At 40.6% G+C, this 17294-nt stretch overlaps 1 pseudogene; it reads right to left on the bottom strand.

Annotated features, from left to right (window-relative positions):
* Positions 1–995: 995 nt before the first annotated feature.
* Positions 996–14844, bottom strand: LOC114855148 (inter-alpha-trypsin inhibitor heavy chain H3-like; annotated as a pseudogene).
* Between the last annotated feature and the right edge of the window lie 2450 nt (positions 14845–17294).

Genomic DNA, 17294 nt, shown 5'->3' with positions numbered 1-17294 from the left:
TTGGAGGAGAGTATCTTGGGGTCTTGTTCACAAGTGAGGGAAGGAAGGAGCGTCAGTTTGACAGATGGATCGGCTGCAGTAATGCGGTCGGTGTATCGGTCCGTCGTGGTGAATCAACACTATCCAAGTTCACAACTATTTACTCACAACTGGCATCTCATTGGTTCCCTGTCTTCTGGGGTTGAGCGTCCCGGTGTCACTCCACTCCCACATCAACAATAGTCATTTATCCCGTACCACCACCCACACACTATTTTGATAAACATAAATAAGGCTACAATATGCAGTGACTGGAAGCCAATCATTTTTACATCTTATGAAATACTGTACCAATAGATGCTGTGGCAAGGGGATATGCAGGAATGTAAGTTGACTCAAATGTACAAACAGGATTTGTCCTTTTTTTCAATATTGGAATTGTTCCCACACATTCTGAATCTGCAGCTCTAATCAGCAATGTTGCAAATAACTGCATTAGTTCCCAATAAGTATGGCAAGTTCTGCCCAGATCATCCAAAATCACCTCTATTCATCTTTTCCACATTCTGTCACCTCAGTCATGATCTCCAGTTTCCCAGAACAGGCCTTTGTTGACATTTCTTGTTTCACATATACAGAATATACAGTATACTGTACTTTGATATAACTTAAAGGTAACAAATTCTTTAAGTCACTCTATAAGTTCCAGCCTTTACAACCCATCCAGCAGCATCTCATGTACAAGCCATCAATAAGCACAGGAGCAGGTTTGGCCGGTCTTCAGGTCCAGATTCTGTCACCTCAGTCATGATCTCCAGTTTCCCAGAACAGGCCTTTGTTGACATTTCTTGTTTCACATATACAGAATATATACTGTACTTTGATATAACTCAAAGGTAACAAATTCGTTAATTTAGGATTAAATATTATTCCAAATAAATGTAGAGACTGACACATCCTATGCATCTATGATGAATATTAAGTTTCAGACAAGCAAAGGTTTTGAATATGTTTTATTGATTTGCAATTTTTGTCTATAGTGAATTAATTATTTTTCTTTATTTTATATTTCTGGTGATTAAACAATGAAATCATCCAGGCGTCTCTGCAGAGCAGACTCAGCAGACATGAACCAGCAGTCCAGTGTTGGGGCAGCAGAAATAGTGTAGTCAACAGCACTGGATCTGCAAAGGAATCACAGACATGGTCATGTTTTTGTAGAAGGAGCTTCTTTATACTAATGTTCACTTTTAAATAACTTTTCATTCTGTGGTCTAATACTAAAGGGTATGAGACCAAACTGTACCTGGTGACACCAATCTCCTGATCTCTGATCTTCAGCTTTGTGGAGGGACTTTGCTGCACCTCCTCATAAACTGCTGGCTTTAGAACTGGACACATAATATAAGAGGAAAAGCAGAGAATACTTGAATGATTGTTCAAACCTCATATGGATGCGTTCTTTAACTGATTTTTTGATTCATTCAAACAAACCTAAAATTCCATCAATGCTGTTGTCTGACGGTTTCTGTCTTAAAACCGGCCAGAGGAACTTGTTACCATCCACCTCATGAATTAAGACGACCATGCGAGTGTCTCTAATGGCAACATCAAATTCCTTGTCTCGTCCGATAGCAGTTATGCTAAAGAAAAAAATCAAAGCGTGTCTTAAAGCATGTTTGTCTCTCAGACATTTTCAGACATCATATCAAACTACTGAGAAAGCAGGTGGTTGTAGTCTTAAACTGTGAGTGAAGTTGGTGCTTTTCCACAGTATATCTACTACCACTACAGGTATTCTTTATTCTACTCACTCAGTTGAGACAAGGTTCTGTCCAGTGTAATGCATAACTCCTTGAACCTGTTGCTTAATGAGGCCGTCAGGGCACAGCTCAACAACCTGGCTATTCTTTAATTGGATGACGATTAGTTTGAATCCTGTATTTGGTGGTGAATCCAGGAGACCAATCACAGAAAGCTCTGGTGCAAATGAAAACAGATGTTCATCAGCAGCACACTTGAAACCGGGGAATTATATGACAATATGATGTGAACAAAATTTTCAAGAATTTTTTTCCTTTTTCTTTTTTGTATTTTCTTGTATGTATTTCTTGCATCATCTGGGATATAGAATGGGTAAAATAATGTTACTGACCCTCACTGGGATGGTGAAGTAGTTTAAGGCGAGTGTCTCCAGGAACGTCAAAGCAGAGTGGAAGAGACTGATTCTCAGTTTTAATCAAAAACCTGTGCAAAACAGGAACTAGAGACACAGAGTAGATTAAAACCTTTGTACAGAATGAACTTGTTTGATGAGGACAAACACTGGCTTCCCTCCAATACGTAATTACATATATTTTAAATGCAGTAAAGAAAAGTTTGCTGCAAAATTTAAATGATCAAAATCAAAATGGGGAAAAAAATCACAATTGCCTCAAACCTTAAACAATGGATCTTTAGTTTTTAGTAAATGCACACCTTTTACCTACACCAGCAAAAAACAGTCAAATAATAAATAAACTAGTAAATGTGGGTGTCAGGATGAGCAAATCTAAAGCAATTGAACATGTGAACCCTGTAACCCTTATAGTTTAATTTGTATAGAAATTCATAGTCTAGTGTATGAACGCGCACACACACACACACACACACACACACACACACACACACACACACACACACACACACACACACACACACACAAAGTTGTATGTATGAAATACTGTACCAGTAGCTACTGTGCCATGAGGAGAAGCAGGACTAGCAGTAATATCTGTATAGGGAGAAATTAGAATGGCAGTTCCTTAAATGTACGACAAAGTACTGAATGTATCTACTACTACTATTTTAATCCTCCCTTTTAACAGTGAAACTAAACTAGAATTAGTTGATGTGGATGTCAGGATGAATAAATTCAAAGCTAACGAACATGTGCATTTGTCAATGCATGTTGCAGAAAGATCAATTTTCTTTCTAATTCACTGGAAGGTGGATACTAAGAGATATGTTAACTTGAAGATGGTCATTATATTTAGTTAAAAATTTTCACTCACTCATTCTGACAGTGTACTGTAAAAGTTACCGTACGATGTGAGTATCAAATCAATAATTCTGTATATTGTTTAAAAAGATTTGACAGCACTTTCATTCATATCCTCCTAAGGGTCACGCAGTGCTAGAGTCCTTCTCGTGTGTAATTTAAGTGTGTGTTTTTTCCTACTGTACTTGTTTTCAAAGCAGGTCCATGAGAGACACTGGGAAAGGCCCTTGTGACCCTTATTTTATTTAAAGACATTGATGAAGTCATGGCTGCTAAAATCTAATTGCATATGTGCTTAAAAGGTTCTAATGTACTTTACAACCTGAAGATGGATATGTTCTTATATGACCTCCAATCCAGTCTGTAGGAAAAAACAAAACAAAAGAACAGCTACTGCATGAATAAAGCAACACTTTAAGGGATACAGGAGCAGTACAGCATTTAGTTAAGTGTGGTTTCTTGTTTCAAACATTGGAGTAATTATTGGAAGCCTTAGTGTAGCCACATAAAAAGTAAGAAAACAAGTGAAAAAATGTAAACATAGTTGTAATCAGTCATTAGGTTTTGTTGTTTGTCTTTCGTCTACAAGGACACAAAATGTGGAAATATAAAGTAATTATACGTTTAAATATACATCCATCCACCTTCTAGCACTTATTCCCATAAGTCAGGCAGGGTAAATTGAGTGAATGTGTTTGATCCAGATGCAACACTTTCATGTAGCTATTTCTTATTGAACGGTGGACCCCAAAGAATGGTCTGACTAAATCAATCATATATATATATATATATATATATATGGATAGCTGGATATATATATATATATATATATATATATATATATATATATATATATATATATATATATATATATATTCCATATATATATACTACTGGCTACTGGAACAAGAAAGAAATGGCTGAGATGCGAGAACAAGGCTCTGTTGGAATGCTACTACTCAAGTAACCCTAGTCAGAGGGGTTACATGCAAAGAATGTGCGGTGAATGGGAACGGAGAAATCCACATTCAAGGCTGACGGCGAAGCAACTAGTAGCTCAGTGTTCCAACATCCACAAACGGCAACTGCTATCACGACTTGAGATTGACGAGATACAACACAAATGCTACGGCAAGGGGGAGCCAGGACGCCAGGTCAGAGGGGAGGTTTCACCATCTCCCCAACCGGAAATTGGGTACGAAGCCCCAATAAGCACAGATACGCTGAGCGAGGCAGCGACTGACCTGAAAGATAAGATCATGGCGAGATTGAACAGGCAACCCCGAACCCCACTACAACGGCTAAGTGAAGTACCATCAGAAAGTCTCATGGAAGATGTGAATGCAGCATTGAGAGCGATCCCTACCAGAACAATCACAGAAACCAATGAGCTGATATACGCTTCAGCATCAGTGATCCTAGAGGTGCTTGGCCATAAGAGCAACCATGGGAGCCATGAGAAACAATACCCACCATGGAAACGAAGGTTGGAGGCAAAAATCAAGGCAGCTCGGAGGGAAGTGAGCCAAATGACAGAGGCCCAGAGAGGTGCAATGAAAAGACCGATGCCCAAGAGGTACAGCCAGATGACCATACCTGAAGCACTCGAAACTGCCAAGCAAAGGCTACAAGCCTTGGCCAGCCGCCTAAAGAGATACACCAGAGATAACGAAGCCAGACGAATAAACCGGCTGTTCGCAACACAACCTGCGAAAGTGTACTCTCAATGGCAGGGTACTAACAACAGAGCAGACCCACCAAGGCTGGAAACTGAACAGTACTGGAAGGGTATATGGGAAAGGGAGGCATCACACAACAGTGATGCACATTGGCTGGTGGATCTGAGGGAAGACCACAGCAACCTCCCTGAACAGAATCCAGTGACTATCACAGTGGCAGACATCCAACATAGAGTCTCAGGTATGAAAAACTGGACAGCACCTGGCCCTGACATGATCCACGCCTACTGGCTAAAGAAGCTCACTGCAATCCATGAGCGCCTGGCAGCACAAATGAACCAGCTGCTAAGGGATGGGACTCACCCTGAATGGCTAACCGAAGGGCGAACGATCCTGATAATGAAGGATCCCTCAAAGGGCACAGTCCCATCCAACTACCGGCCAATAACCTGTCTCTCCACAACATGGAAGCTCATGTCAGGCATCATCGCAGCTAAGATAAGTGGGCACATGAGTCAATACATGAGCGAAGCACAGAAGGGCATTGGTAAGGATACCAGAGGAGCCAAACACCAACTCCTGGTAGACAGAACAGTCGCCCAAGACTGCAGAATGCGACACACCAACCTGTGCACAGCCTGGATCGACTACAAGAAAGCCTATGACTCAATGCCACACACATGGATCACTGAATGCTTGGAGCTGTACAACATCAACAGAACTCTAAGGGCCTTCATTGCAAACTCGATGAGGTTGTGGAGAACCACCCTTGAAGCCAATGGGAAGCCACTTGCCCAAGTATCCATCAAATGTGGCATATACCAAGGAGATGCACTGTCCCCACTGCTGTTCTGCATAGGTCTGAACCCCCTCAGCCAAATAATAAACAAGACTGGCTATGGATACCGACTCCGGAACGGGGCCACCATAAGTCACCTCCTCTACATGGATGACATCAAGCTGTACGCCAAGAGTGAGCAAGACATCGACTCACTGATCCACACCACCAGGATCTACAGCTTAGACATTGGGATGCCATTCGGGCTCGAGAAATGTGGGAGGATGGTGACAAAGAGAGGCAAGGTAATCCACACAGAAGGGGTCTCACTCCCAGAAGGAACAATAGCAGACATTGAGGACAATTACAAGTACCTTGGAATACCACAGGCAAACGGCAACCTTGAACAGGCAACAAGGAATGCGGCAACAGCCAAATACCTCCAACGAGTAAGGCAAGTCCTAAGAAGCCAGCTCAATGGCAAGAACAAATCCCGGGCAATAAACAGCTACGCTCTGCCAGTGATCAGATACCCTGCGGGGATAATAAGGTGGCCAAAGGAAGAGATACAGACCACAGATGTTAAGACACGAAAGCTCCTCACCATGCATGGAGGGTTCCACCCCAAATCCAGCACCCTGAGACTGTACGCTAGCCGCAAGGAAGGAGGCCGAGGACTAGTGAGCGTGAGAGCCACTATCCAGGATGAAACATCCAAGATCCATAAGTACATCAAGGATAAGGCCCCGACAGATGACGTGCTGAGTGAATGTCTCAGGCAGTGGAGAACAGAGGATGAGATGCTGGAAGAGGGACCATCATGGGAGGACAAGCCCTTGCACGGGATGTACCACCGGAACATAACTGAAGTGGCTAATCTCAACAAATCCTACCAATGGCTTGAAAGGGCCGGGCTGAAGGACAGCACAGAGGCACTCATCCTGGCTGCACAGGAGCAGGCCCTGAGCACCAGAGCCATAGAGGCCCAGATCTACCACACCAGACAAGACCCAAGGTGTAGACTGTGCAAAGAGCGTAGACTGTGCAGTTGCCGTTTGTGGATGTTGGAACACTGAGCTACTAGTTGCTTCGCCGTCAGCCTTGAATGTGGGTTTCTCCGTTCCCATTCACCGCACATTCTTTGCATGTAGCCCCTCTGACTAGGGTTACTTGAGTAGTAGCATTCCAACAGAGCCTTGTTCTCGCATCTCAGCCATTTCTTTCTTGTTCCAGTAGCCCACTTCTCGCCAAGGTGCTCTGGTTCCCCAACACCTGACGCAGACCTTGTTAGACCGGGCGACGTCTGAGCCGGTATCTCATGTTCATTGTCTCTCAGACAATATGAGGTAGGCGGTAGCTTAAAGGGTCTTGCCCAAGGACCCACACTGGATGCCTATTCGCCCTAACGGGGGATTCGAACCAATCCAAATGCAAGTCCTGTGACTTTACCGATCGCTATCCAGCGAGCTTATAACAATTTGTTTTGCTTCAGTAACAAACCTAGAAAGTGATGCATGTCTCATGTTAAAAGCAAAACACAGGACAAATGAACTTTTTAGCTTTTTAAATCCTAATTTTTTTAGAGGAGAGCAATGCAATACCTGGAATAGGCTGCATCTGGCCTGTTTAAAAAAAACAGATGAAGATAAACTTTTTAGATTTTATATTCTCTTAATGTTTTTCACATTTATAGTGCTGCAGGTTTTTCACCTTCTTTGGGTTTATGCAGCACATCAGAGTTTTCTCCCTGTGCAGGTATCTTGACTAAAGTATTTGTACTGATGTTACTGTTAATGATTTCAGTTATGTTCTTGTAAATAGGGACTTATTATGGTCTTTGCTAAACATTTAAGATGGTACAGTATCAACCAGGAAACATTAGGACATATGGTGTACCTTGATATCTGTAAATAAAAACAGTTACTGTATATAAAAAGAGTATTAAAAGAAAAAAATACAGTACCTATTCTTCCATCAGTAGCAGCAGCAGCTATAAGACAAAACAAACAAAAACAAGTCTAAAGGCTAATGTGAAATCTAGTGTTCTACACATTTAATAAGAAATTTTATAAAAAAAAGAGCATAAACATGTTGTTGTAGTGCATATCATTTTCTCTGAGCTACATACAGTTGTTTTGCAAAACATCAATGTGAAATATTTTTATTTACTTATTTTTTTTATATACAGTACCATAACATTACATTTTATTAAAATATTTTAGTCCAGACAGTTTTTAGCAAAATTTTTGGCAAATGTTCTAGTTTAGAGAGAGTCTACCAAACTGCCTTGGGAGCGTGAACCCAATTTCAGCTTTTACTGGATGACAATAGGGCACAGATTTAGGACATGTACTGTACACATTTGTTCTGTTTCGAAATAAAACTACATGAGCATTAAAGAAAGTTTAATTAAATTTTCCTCTCACAAGTGTGTCTCTATCAAACCTGAATCATGTGAAGTTGCAGCTGTAAAACAGAAAAAAAAGAAAAATAAATTAGAACAAAGTTTGACTTTACTGTCTTGTAGTGTAATTGTAAAAAAGCCAGAGTTTTCTCCCTGTGCAGGTATCCTGACTACAGTATTTGTACTGATGTTACTGTTAATGATTTCTGTTATGTTCTAGTAAATAGGGACTTAAGTCCTAGTACATACTCTCCACCATAATCATACATACAATACATCATACATTACCGATATAATAGGAAACATCATAATCTGCAGCACCTAAAAAACATGCCATAAATACATAAAAAAAAGGGGTTAATAAAAAAAGATACATTTACAGTAAGATAAGAAAATTTCCATTAAATTCATTAAGATGTATTTTACAATAATGTAACATTTGTTTATTTTGAAAGATGTTGGTAACAGTTTTAATGTACCTGTTTAAATATTGTTAAGGATACTAATGAGATGTGCTCTAATAAGACATAAAAAAATTGTTTCCAATGTAAATCTCAAGAACGTTTTTGGGTTTTCCTCTATTTACAACTCCTGTATGAAAGAGAGTGCGGGTACCTTGACTATTCGTACTGTTAGTAATTTAAGTTATGTTCTTGTGAATAGGTGTCACAGCTCATGTCATTTAGTCACTGCAATTACTCATTTCCGGTTTTATTTTGTCACCACTTCCTGTCTCAGTCATTGTTAGTTTCAGCCAGCCTTACTTCCGGTTCTAATCAACTCACCTGTCACCCATCTAGTCATCATCAGTCCGCATTTTAGCACCAGCTCTAGCCCTGCCCAGTTGCCAGATTGTCTTTGTGTTATTGTCAGCAGTCCAGCATTAATTCCTGTCTTGTTTCGTGACCGACCCTGTTTTTCCTGCCCATTGCCATCCGCCTCACCTGTGATACCGCCTTGCCGTAAGTCTGACCTAAGCCTGCCTTCTGACCACCGACTGTCTAATCCCTGTCTGTACTGTAACCGCCGCCTTTGTGTATCGACCCTTGCCTGTCTGACCAAGAGTACATATAAACCCTTGTTATTCACCAAGCTTTGTCTCTGCCGTGCATGTGGGTCCGCTACCTAGAGCGCCGTGACAATAGGGACTTAATATAGTCTTTGCCAAACATTTACTGTAAGTTGGTATCAACTAGGGAACATTAGGACATATAGTGTAGTTATTGTACATAAAAAGAATATTAAAAGAGATAACAGTACCTATTTCTCCAGCAATACCAGCACCAGCACCAATTCCTAAAAAAAAAAAATTGTACATAAATGCTAAAACAATTCTAATTGCAGTAAAAGAAATTTGATAAAAAATTTGATAAGAAAAAAAGAGCATGAACATGTTGTTGTGGTGCTTATAATTTTCTTTGAGCTACATACAGTTGTGTTGCAAAACATCAATGTGAAATATTTTTATTTACTTATTTTTCTTTTTTTTATTTAGAGTACCATAACAACATATTTTATTAAAAATATTTTAGTCCAAACAGTTATTAGCAAAATTTTTGGCAAATGTTCTAGTTTAGAGAGAGTCTACCAAACTGCTTTGGGAGCGTGAAGCCAATTTCAGCTTTTACTGGATGACAATAGGATACACATTTAGGACATGTACTGTACACATTTGTTCTGTTTCAAAATAAAACTACATGAGCATTAAAGAAAGTTTAATTTAATTTTCCTCTCACAAGTGTGTCTCTATCAAACCTGAATCATGTGAAGTTGCAGCTGTAAAACAGAAAAAAATATGAAGAATAAATTAGAACAAAGTTTGACTTTACTGTCTTGTAGTCTAATTGTAAATAGTTTAGAGTTTTCTCCCTGTACAGGTATCCTGACCACAGTATTTGTACTGATGTTACTGTTAATGATTTCTGTTATGTTCTTGTAAATAGGGACACCATAATCATACATACAATACATCATACATTACCAATATAATAGGAAACATCATAATCTGCAGCACCTAAAAAGACATGCCATAAATACATCAAAAACATGAGTTAATAAAAAAAAGATACATTTCAGTAAGATAAGAAAATTTCTATTAGATTCATTAAGATGTATTTTGCAATAATGTAACATTTGTTTATTTTGAAAGATGTTGGTAACAGTTTTAATGTATCTGTTAAAATATTGTTAATGATACTAATGGTGCGTCTTCGAGTTTGCAATACTGTTGTGTGCATACATTTATATATAAAACACATATAATATACATAATAAATCATTTTATATTATCATGTTAGAGCAGAGCAATGCAATACCTGGATTAGGCTGCATCTGGCCTATAAAAAGAAAACACATGAACATTAACTTTTTAGAGCATGAAGTCAATTTCAGATTTTACTGTGACAGTAGGGTTCACCTTTAGGACATATACTGTATACATTTGTTCTGTTTCAAAATGAAATTATATGAGCATCAAAGAAAGTTTACTTATCAAACCTGAAATACGTGAAGTCGCAACTGTAAAAAAGAAAAAAATAACAACACTATATTAAGACCAAGTTTGACTTTACTGTCTTGTAGTCTAATTGTAAATAAACTGCTCGCAAATTAAAACCTTTTTCACATGTACATCTTTAAGTGATAAATGGACTTTCAGTTTGTAATAATTATCAATACATTTATACAAAAAATACATCATTTTATATATGATGTTCGAGCAGAGCAATGTAATACCTGGAATAGGCTGCATCTGGCCTGTTGAAAGAAAACAGTTGAAGATAAACGTTTTAGATTTTGTATTCTGTTGTATGTATGTTTCTCACATTTGTACTGCTGCAGGTTTTTCACCTTCTTTGGGTTTATGCAGCACATCAGAGTTTTCTCCCTCAGGCTTGGTGACCACCATAGATGTGAGTGAGGTCACAAAACTGTACTTTAGTGACAGCTTCAAGGCCTCCTCCCTCATTCGATCCTTCTCAGGCCCAGACAACTGCAGCCTAAGTTATGATTATGATTATTAACACGCAACAATATTTTCATAGATTGAACCTTTTTTGAGACACTGCAATAAAAGAACATCAGCCAAAACTTTAAATCAGTCAGAGAAATATTATATTTTCTTAAAATTCTATTATTACAAATGAGGATTGCAGCTTTTAATAATTCATTGATTACAGACTACAGAAGAAAATGGCCAACACCACACTCACGCCTTGTCCAGGAGTTGTTTGACTGTGAGGTAGGCCCAAACCCTCTGAAGGCGTCTGTCAGACACTGTGTCAGTCGATTCCACAGTGGGATTAGTGTCAGAAAACCTCACACTGCCTGTTCCCTGTTGTGGCCCACATTCATGTCATTAAAGCTGTTTCACATTATTACACACAGTGTGCAGCTTAAATGAATTCTTACTGAAATGGCTATAACTTCTGGAGTGAAGGTCTCAATGTCATTGTTGGTGATCTGACCAGCCACCACAATCTCAGAGCCATTATAATACTGTGTGAAGTGAGTCTGGGTCAGATTGGTGCCTCCTGTGTACATCATGGTTACATTGGTCAACAGAGGAGTGGCCACCTCTTCATAGAAACCCTGTTAATGGACAGTGCAGGAATCTTGATTCTCCCCATGTCCAACAGTCCTCAGTAATAATAACATGAAGGAGCCAAGTCTTTCTAAATACCTTCAGCTGTAAGTCAGCATCAGAGTCCTCATAGATCCGTCGTGCTACACCGTTGTTCTGCAGTGACATCTTCTCAAGGAATTCAAAATTGACGTCAAAACCAAAACCAAGACAGTAGAGAGGAAATTTGCCTGCAATGGCCTTTCGGACATTGGACTGTATTGTTTCAAGGTTTCTCTCCCCTGTAGTAACAAAAGATGTTTATTTAAACAATAACCAGAAAAAGACAGTGAACAAATTTCACATCATTACCACATTAAGTGGTAGATTTCGGTAGGTTCAAGATCATCCTTAATTTCTGAAAGAAATGTGGATTATATTACATTTTTTAATTTCAAAACTGATAATCACCGCACTTTAAAAGAAAACCCATTGAAATACATGTAAATAAGTTATTTATGGTCTCATTAGGGCATAGTATTCATGTATATGTGTATTTAGTCCTAACCTGAGGTTGGGTCTCCATCAGTCAGAAGTATAAGGATCGATGCTGAACCTTCTCTGGGATGTGCCTTCAGAATACGAGCTCCTTCCAGCACTGCTGCATCAATGTCAGTGGCTACAATGAAGTAAAAACATATTTAGTCTTTGCTGTTCTACTTGTTAACATTATACAAAGTATACATATTTATTAAAACACACTCACATCCTCTGGCTGGAATATTTTGTGCAAAAGTCTTGGCACTGTTCACGTTTGTCTTGGTGGCCTGAACAAGTTCTCTCTTCCAGTGAAAAATTTCACCATCAAAAGTGATGAGACCGAAAAAATCATCTTCATTCAAATCGTTCAAAATATGGATTAATGCTGTCCTGGTCTGAGAAAAGAAGAATCACTGACATGTCAGGGCTTCAACTCAGGTTTAAAAACCCATGAGGTAATGATTACTTCATGTTCAAAAACGAAATTCATTGCGTCTCACTAAGCTAAAATTCCTGCTGTGCCTCAGTGACAGTATTTAACAAACTGTACCTGTTGTATTTTTCGCCCACTCATGGAGCCACTTTGATCAATAACAAAGACAACATTCTTTGGTATCCGTGGAAGACTGGACGGAGCAAGTGGTGAACAAAATATCCACCTGATGCCTTAAAAAAGGTAGAAATTATTATTGTTGAAAGGTTTGTTAAGAAGTAGTTAGTCACTGTAGATAACTTATATACTGTATTGTTGGTTTTAATGTAATGAACAGAAAACCGCTTTATGTACCTTAATGTCACCAACTGAAATGTCCCTGTTGACATCATAAACAATAACCAGATCTCCATTCATACCCTGCTCTCCACAGCTGTCACATGTCTTCTGTTGGCTTTCAGTTGGGTAGAAGTACACCCACGCCTACAAACAAGAGGATGCCAGAAAACAGCATGAACTGAAAGGGACAACTGAAGCTTGGACCTGGAGGCTGTTTCATCTGTTATAATATTGTAGCAGCCCAGGGGGGTAATTCCCACCCTGAGCCGCTAAGGCCTATAGGAAAAATAACAGTTTTTGTGTTTGTAGAGTTATAGTTCAAGTGATGTCACGCAACAGTAAAAGTACAGTACATCATGATTAAAAAAAATGATGCATTGACTGCACAGTAAACTGGATGAAACAAACTAATAAACATACTGTAAGGATTTGCCATCACTTCCTGCTGTACCTGTTTGTCTGTCAGTGTTTTGGTGATGGCATTAGCCAGAGCTTGGTGCTTAGTCCACCTTTAACCTCCAGGAAACTGATGCCAGCCTTTTCATCAATGTACACATCAACCTGGAGGGAAAATACTTAGAACCACTCATGAATTAATATGTAATGACCCCTACCCTCCCTGCATGACCACTACATGATGAGACCTACCTTGAAGTCGCTGACAGGCTGCATCGGCCGAGCATGGATTTGCAGTTCGTACTTGCCGTGTCTGCGTTTCAGCAGTTCCTCATACGTGAGTTCAAAGGTCACTTTTTTGTGAGCAGCCACAGTCACTGACGTCTTAAATTCCTCCAGGGTCCTCCCTACAGAGCTGCAATACAGAGCACCATCACAGCACTGGAGCACAGGTTCTCACCCTCTTCTTTAGATTGTGCTACTGCATGTTACACTGAGGCCCCACTGTGAGAGGTTCAAGTAAAAGACAGGACCTGTAGGCAGTAAAGTGGCCCATGTACCTGACGAGCCCAGCGCTTTGCCCACGGGATACAGCTGCAGTGTACTGCTGCTGAGCCTGTTCCTTGGTTTTCACAACACCATCGTACACCTGGCCGTCCATAAACCTGAAGAAATGATGGTGAACAACAGTCCTGACTGTCCCCTGATTTGTTACTCATTTATTGTTCATGTGTAAACCATGTGTAAACCATGTAAATATTTCACACACATTCTGAATTTACTGATGAAGGCATTCTTGGGAATCCGCACTTGGAATTCTACTTCCTTGGATTCGTTCATTCGATTGGCCACGCGGCTTGTGATGACTGTTGTAGCGTAACGACTGGTCACTGTGGAGTTGATGTGAAAGCTGTAGATGTCCCAGTCATCCTAGGAAAATACAGGAGGGTAGTAAATAAAGAATACACTGATCTTTTGACCAAGATCATCTGTTGATAGAATTCCAAACCCCAATTTCCCATTGCTTTGTGCATGTGCTTAAATAACATTTACATCTACTCTAGGCACAGTCCTTTGTCCACCAAAAGGCCTAACCTTTACAGGAGTAAAGTGATGTGTAGCTGGGTGATAACTGTGTGGTCTCTAACCAACATCCCTCAGGCTGAAGAAGCTACCTGAACAGATGGTGAAATGTTTTAACTCTAGAATTACAAAGTTTATGACTCAACTCAACTGCATCACAATGTTTACACCAGTTATTTAGTTATTGATTTTGTCTATTAAACTTTGCTCTTTGTCCCTAAAAGATTTACCAACAGATTCAACATTAGATTATGTTTTCACAATCAGACTAATACATCTACATAATACATCAAGCACAAACAGATGTTTTGGTCTTTTTAAAAGGTCACAACTCAAACAACACCCTACAATTAGCGGCAAACAAGCATTTTATTGTACAGAGGGTTTTACATGCAATGTCTTGTTTTATACAGTATTGACACAAAGCTAATCTACATTAATCTTACCATGGATGTCTTTCTCCTGTAAAATACCGTATTTACAGTGGAGTTGCTCAGCTTTTATGAACTTACTTTATTTGGTAATGAGGTCACCAAAGTCAGCAACAGGCCAAAGAGGGTGGTTTGCATCAGAGCTCTCCCCATGATGTCTCCTGTCAGAGTGCAACCGTGCCTCCAGTTTGTCTTGTATCAACCTCCACCCACTCAACCACCCACCCACACATACATACACACACACAGAACAGCTACAGTAAGCGCTGGCCATACTGTAGATCTCTGGTACTCTCATTCTGTTTTTTTAAAGTACATTTTAATACAAGAAATTACCTAATTTAGGGTTTTATGTTACAAAAAATATAAACTCGATATAAAAAAATCATCACAAAGTATCTCAAGGCACTTTGCACACAACAAGCTTTTAATTACAATTTGACTGCAACAGTGAAAAGGAAAATCTGCCTCTCTAACAAGGAAGAAACCTCCAGCAGAACCAGGCTGGATGTGTGTTGCCATCTGCCTTGACCGGTTAGAGTGAGGGGGGAGAGAGCGAGAGGGAAAAGTCAGCAACAACAAGCAACAGCAGGCGGAATTGGTTGGACCAGGGACTGAACACAGGCAGGGCTGGTTGGACCAGGGACTGGGCTACTGGTAATCGTTAATTAATCATTGAAACATATAGACTTAATTTTCACCCTTCTTTTATTTTCTTTATAAAATAAACACCATGTATTTAATTAGTGATAAAACTATGACACAAACCCTTTTTTACTGGCACAAATTCTACATTATCCAAAGTACACAACTATTTCCTCACAACTGGCATCTTATTGGTTCCACGTCCCCCGGGGTCAAGAGTCCCGGTGTCACTCTACTCCCACATCAACATTAATCATTTATCCTGTACCGCCTCCATCTTTTTACCAGCCCTGTTACCTCCCATATTGACCTTTCCTCCCCTACAAATAACTCCATAAGCTCCAGCCCAGCTCCCAACCCATCCAGCATCATTTCTTTTTTTTTTTTGTTCTGTCCAGCAGTTTAACAAGCAGCATATATTACGCTGAATGCCATATTGTGATGGACAGCTTTGCTTTAACAAGAGGGGTATATATCTACTCCTCTTGATTTATGGTTTATTTAATGGTTTATTTAGCTAATCCCAAATATGTGTGATGTTGTTGTGTTGGTGGACAGGTTAAGTTTCTGCTTTAGGGTGTGTGTGCAGAAGGGGGGTGGGGGGTGCAACCAGCTGCTGAAACCAAGCAAATCTGTTAAGTAAACAATCGGTGCAAAATAAATAAGCAGGGATGTACCTTAGGCTAACACATTCATATCTAAACAACTGTTGTACTGTGGTTTATTTTGGAGATTAATACTAATACCAATAATAGTGTTAAGGTATGTGCACATACTTATACAAACATATACATATCATATACAGTACATACACATATGCATTGTTATACATATCCCATACTACTTAATAAAAGTCATGACATACAACACCACAATTTCCATATTAACACATTATTGATATTGGTAGTGATAAGTATCAGTAATACTTTGGAATTTGGAAATTTTGAAAGCCTGTTCAGGTGTTGAGTGTCACACTACAAGGTTAGTAAGGCTGTAGCTTAACATTATTCACCCAAAGGGTGAGGCAGACGTTGGTGCATGAACAATGCCACTTGTGGAAGCCAGGGTGATGTGAGGGGCTCGGCCACTACGCCCATCCAGCAAGCAGAGGAAGGAATCCCAGCAGCCAGGGAGCCCACACACCTTCAGTTCCAGAAGGGCAGGTGTTACGACCCAAGCCGCCCACACAGAGCCCCCCAGGCAGAGCTGCAGCAGCCACAGAGACAGCACCCGAGGTCAGAGTGGGCCACCGTGGGTCAACGCTGTCCGCCCCATGAGAACCAGGGGTAAACACTCTCCCTGGTGGGAGGGTCGGCTTGAAAGAGTGGAGCCCGAGGACCCACGGTCTGTAGGGAGCCCACTAGGAGATGCCCCCACACCCAGAGTGGGGCTCACCCCCAGTCCACCACCCCTACACGAGCGGAGCGGGGCCCACCCCATCGGCCCGACCTCATCCCCTGGCGCCACAGCGGCCTGCAGCACAAGGCCAGCAATTGGTGGGGGTCAGCAGAAAGGAGACCACCCAGGCAGATGATCAACATACCCCGGGCGGAAAAAACCGGACCCCCCACACTCCAACCGCACCATAATGCATACAAACTCAACACACATACACCATAAACTCTCTCACAACAACTAGTCAATCATACGTGAACCCATGCACTCTCAGATACATTCTCGCACCACAACATTTGCTTAATCTCCCCCAATTACGTGGGGAGGTAGGTCTCCGGCCTGCCGCCGATGTGGCCCCAGGCAGGGACTGCAGCTCCTCCCGAGCCCCACCCAAATCCCCCAACCCGGGAGAAGCAGAGGGCAGCGGAAAAGGCACCCCATAACCTTGCAACCCAGCTTGGACGTGAGTGTGTGGAACTGTAGTGCACTGAAAGTGGGTGACACCTCCAGGAGCACGACCGCTGGCTGACGGTGTGTGTCCCGGACAGTGCCCCCCCCCCCCACCCTAAATGTCTTTTTGCAGTTAAAACTGG

The sequence above is a fragment of the Betta splendens genome, chromosome 5 (genome assembly GCF_900634795.4).
Source record: "Betta splendens chromosome 5, fBetSpl5.4, whole genome shotgun sequence".
Lineage (NCBI taxonomy): Eukaryota > Metazoa > Chordata > Actinopteri > Anabantiformes > Osphronemidae > Betta > Betta splendens.
The sequence above is the reverse complement of the archived record's forward strand: the minus strand, read 5'-3'. Positions and strand labels throughout refer to the sequence as shown.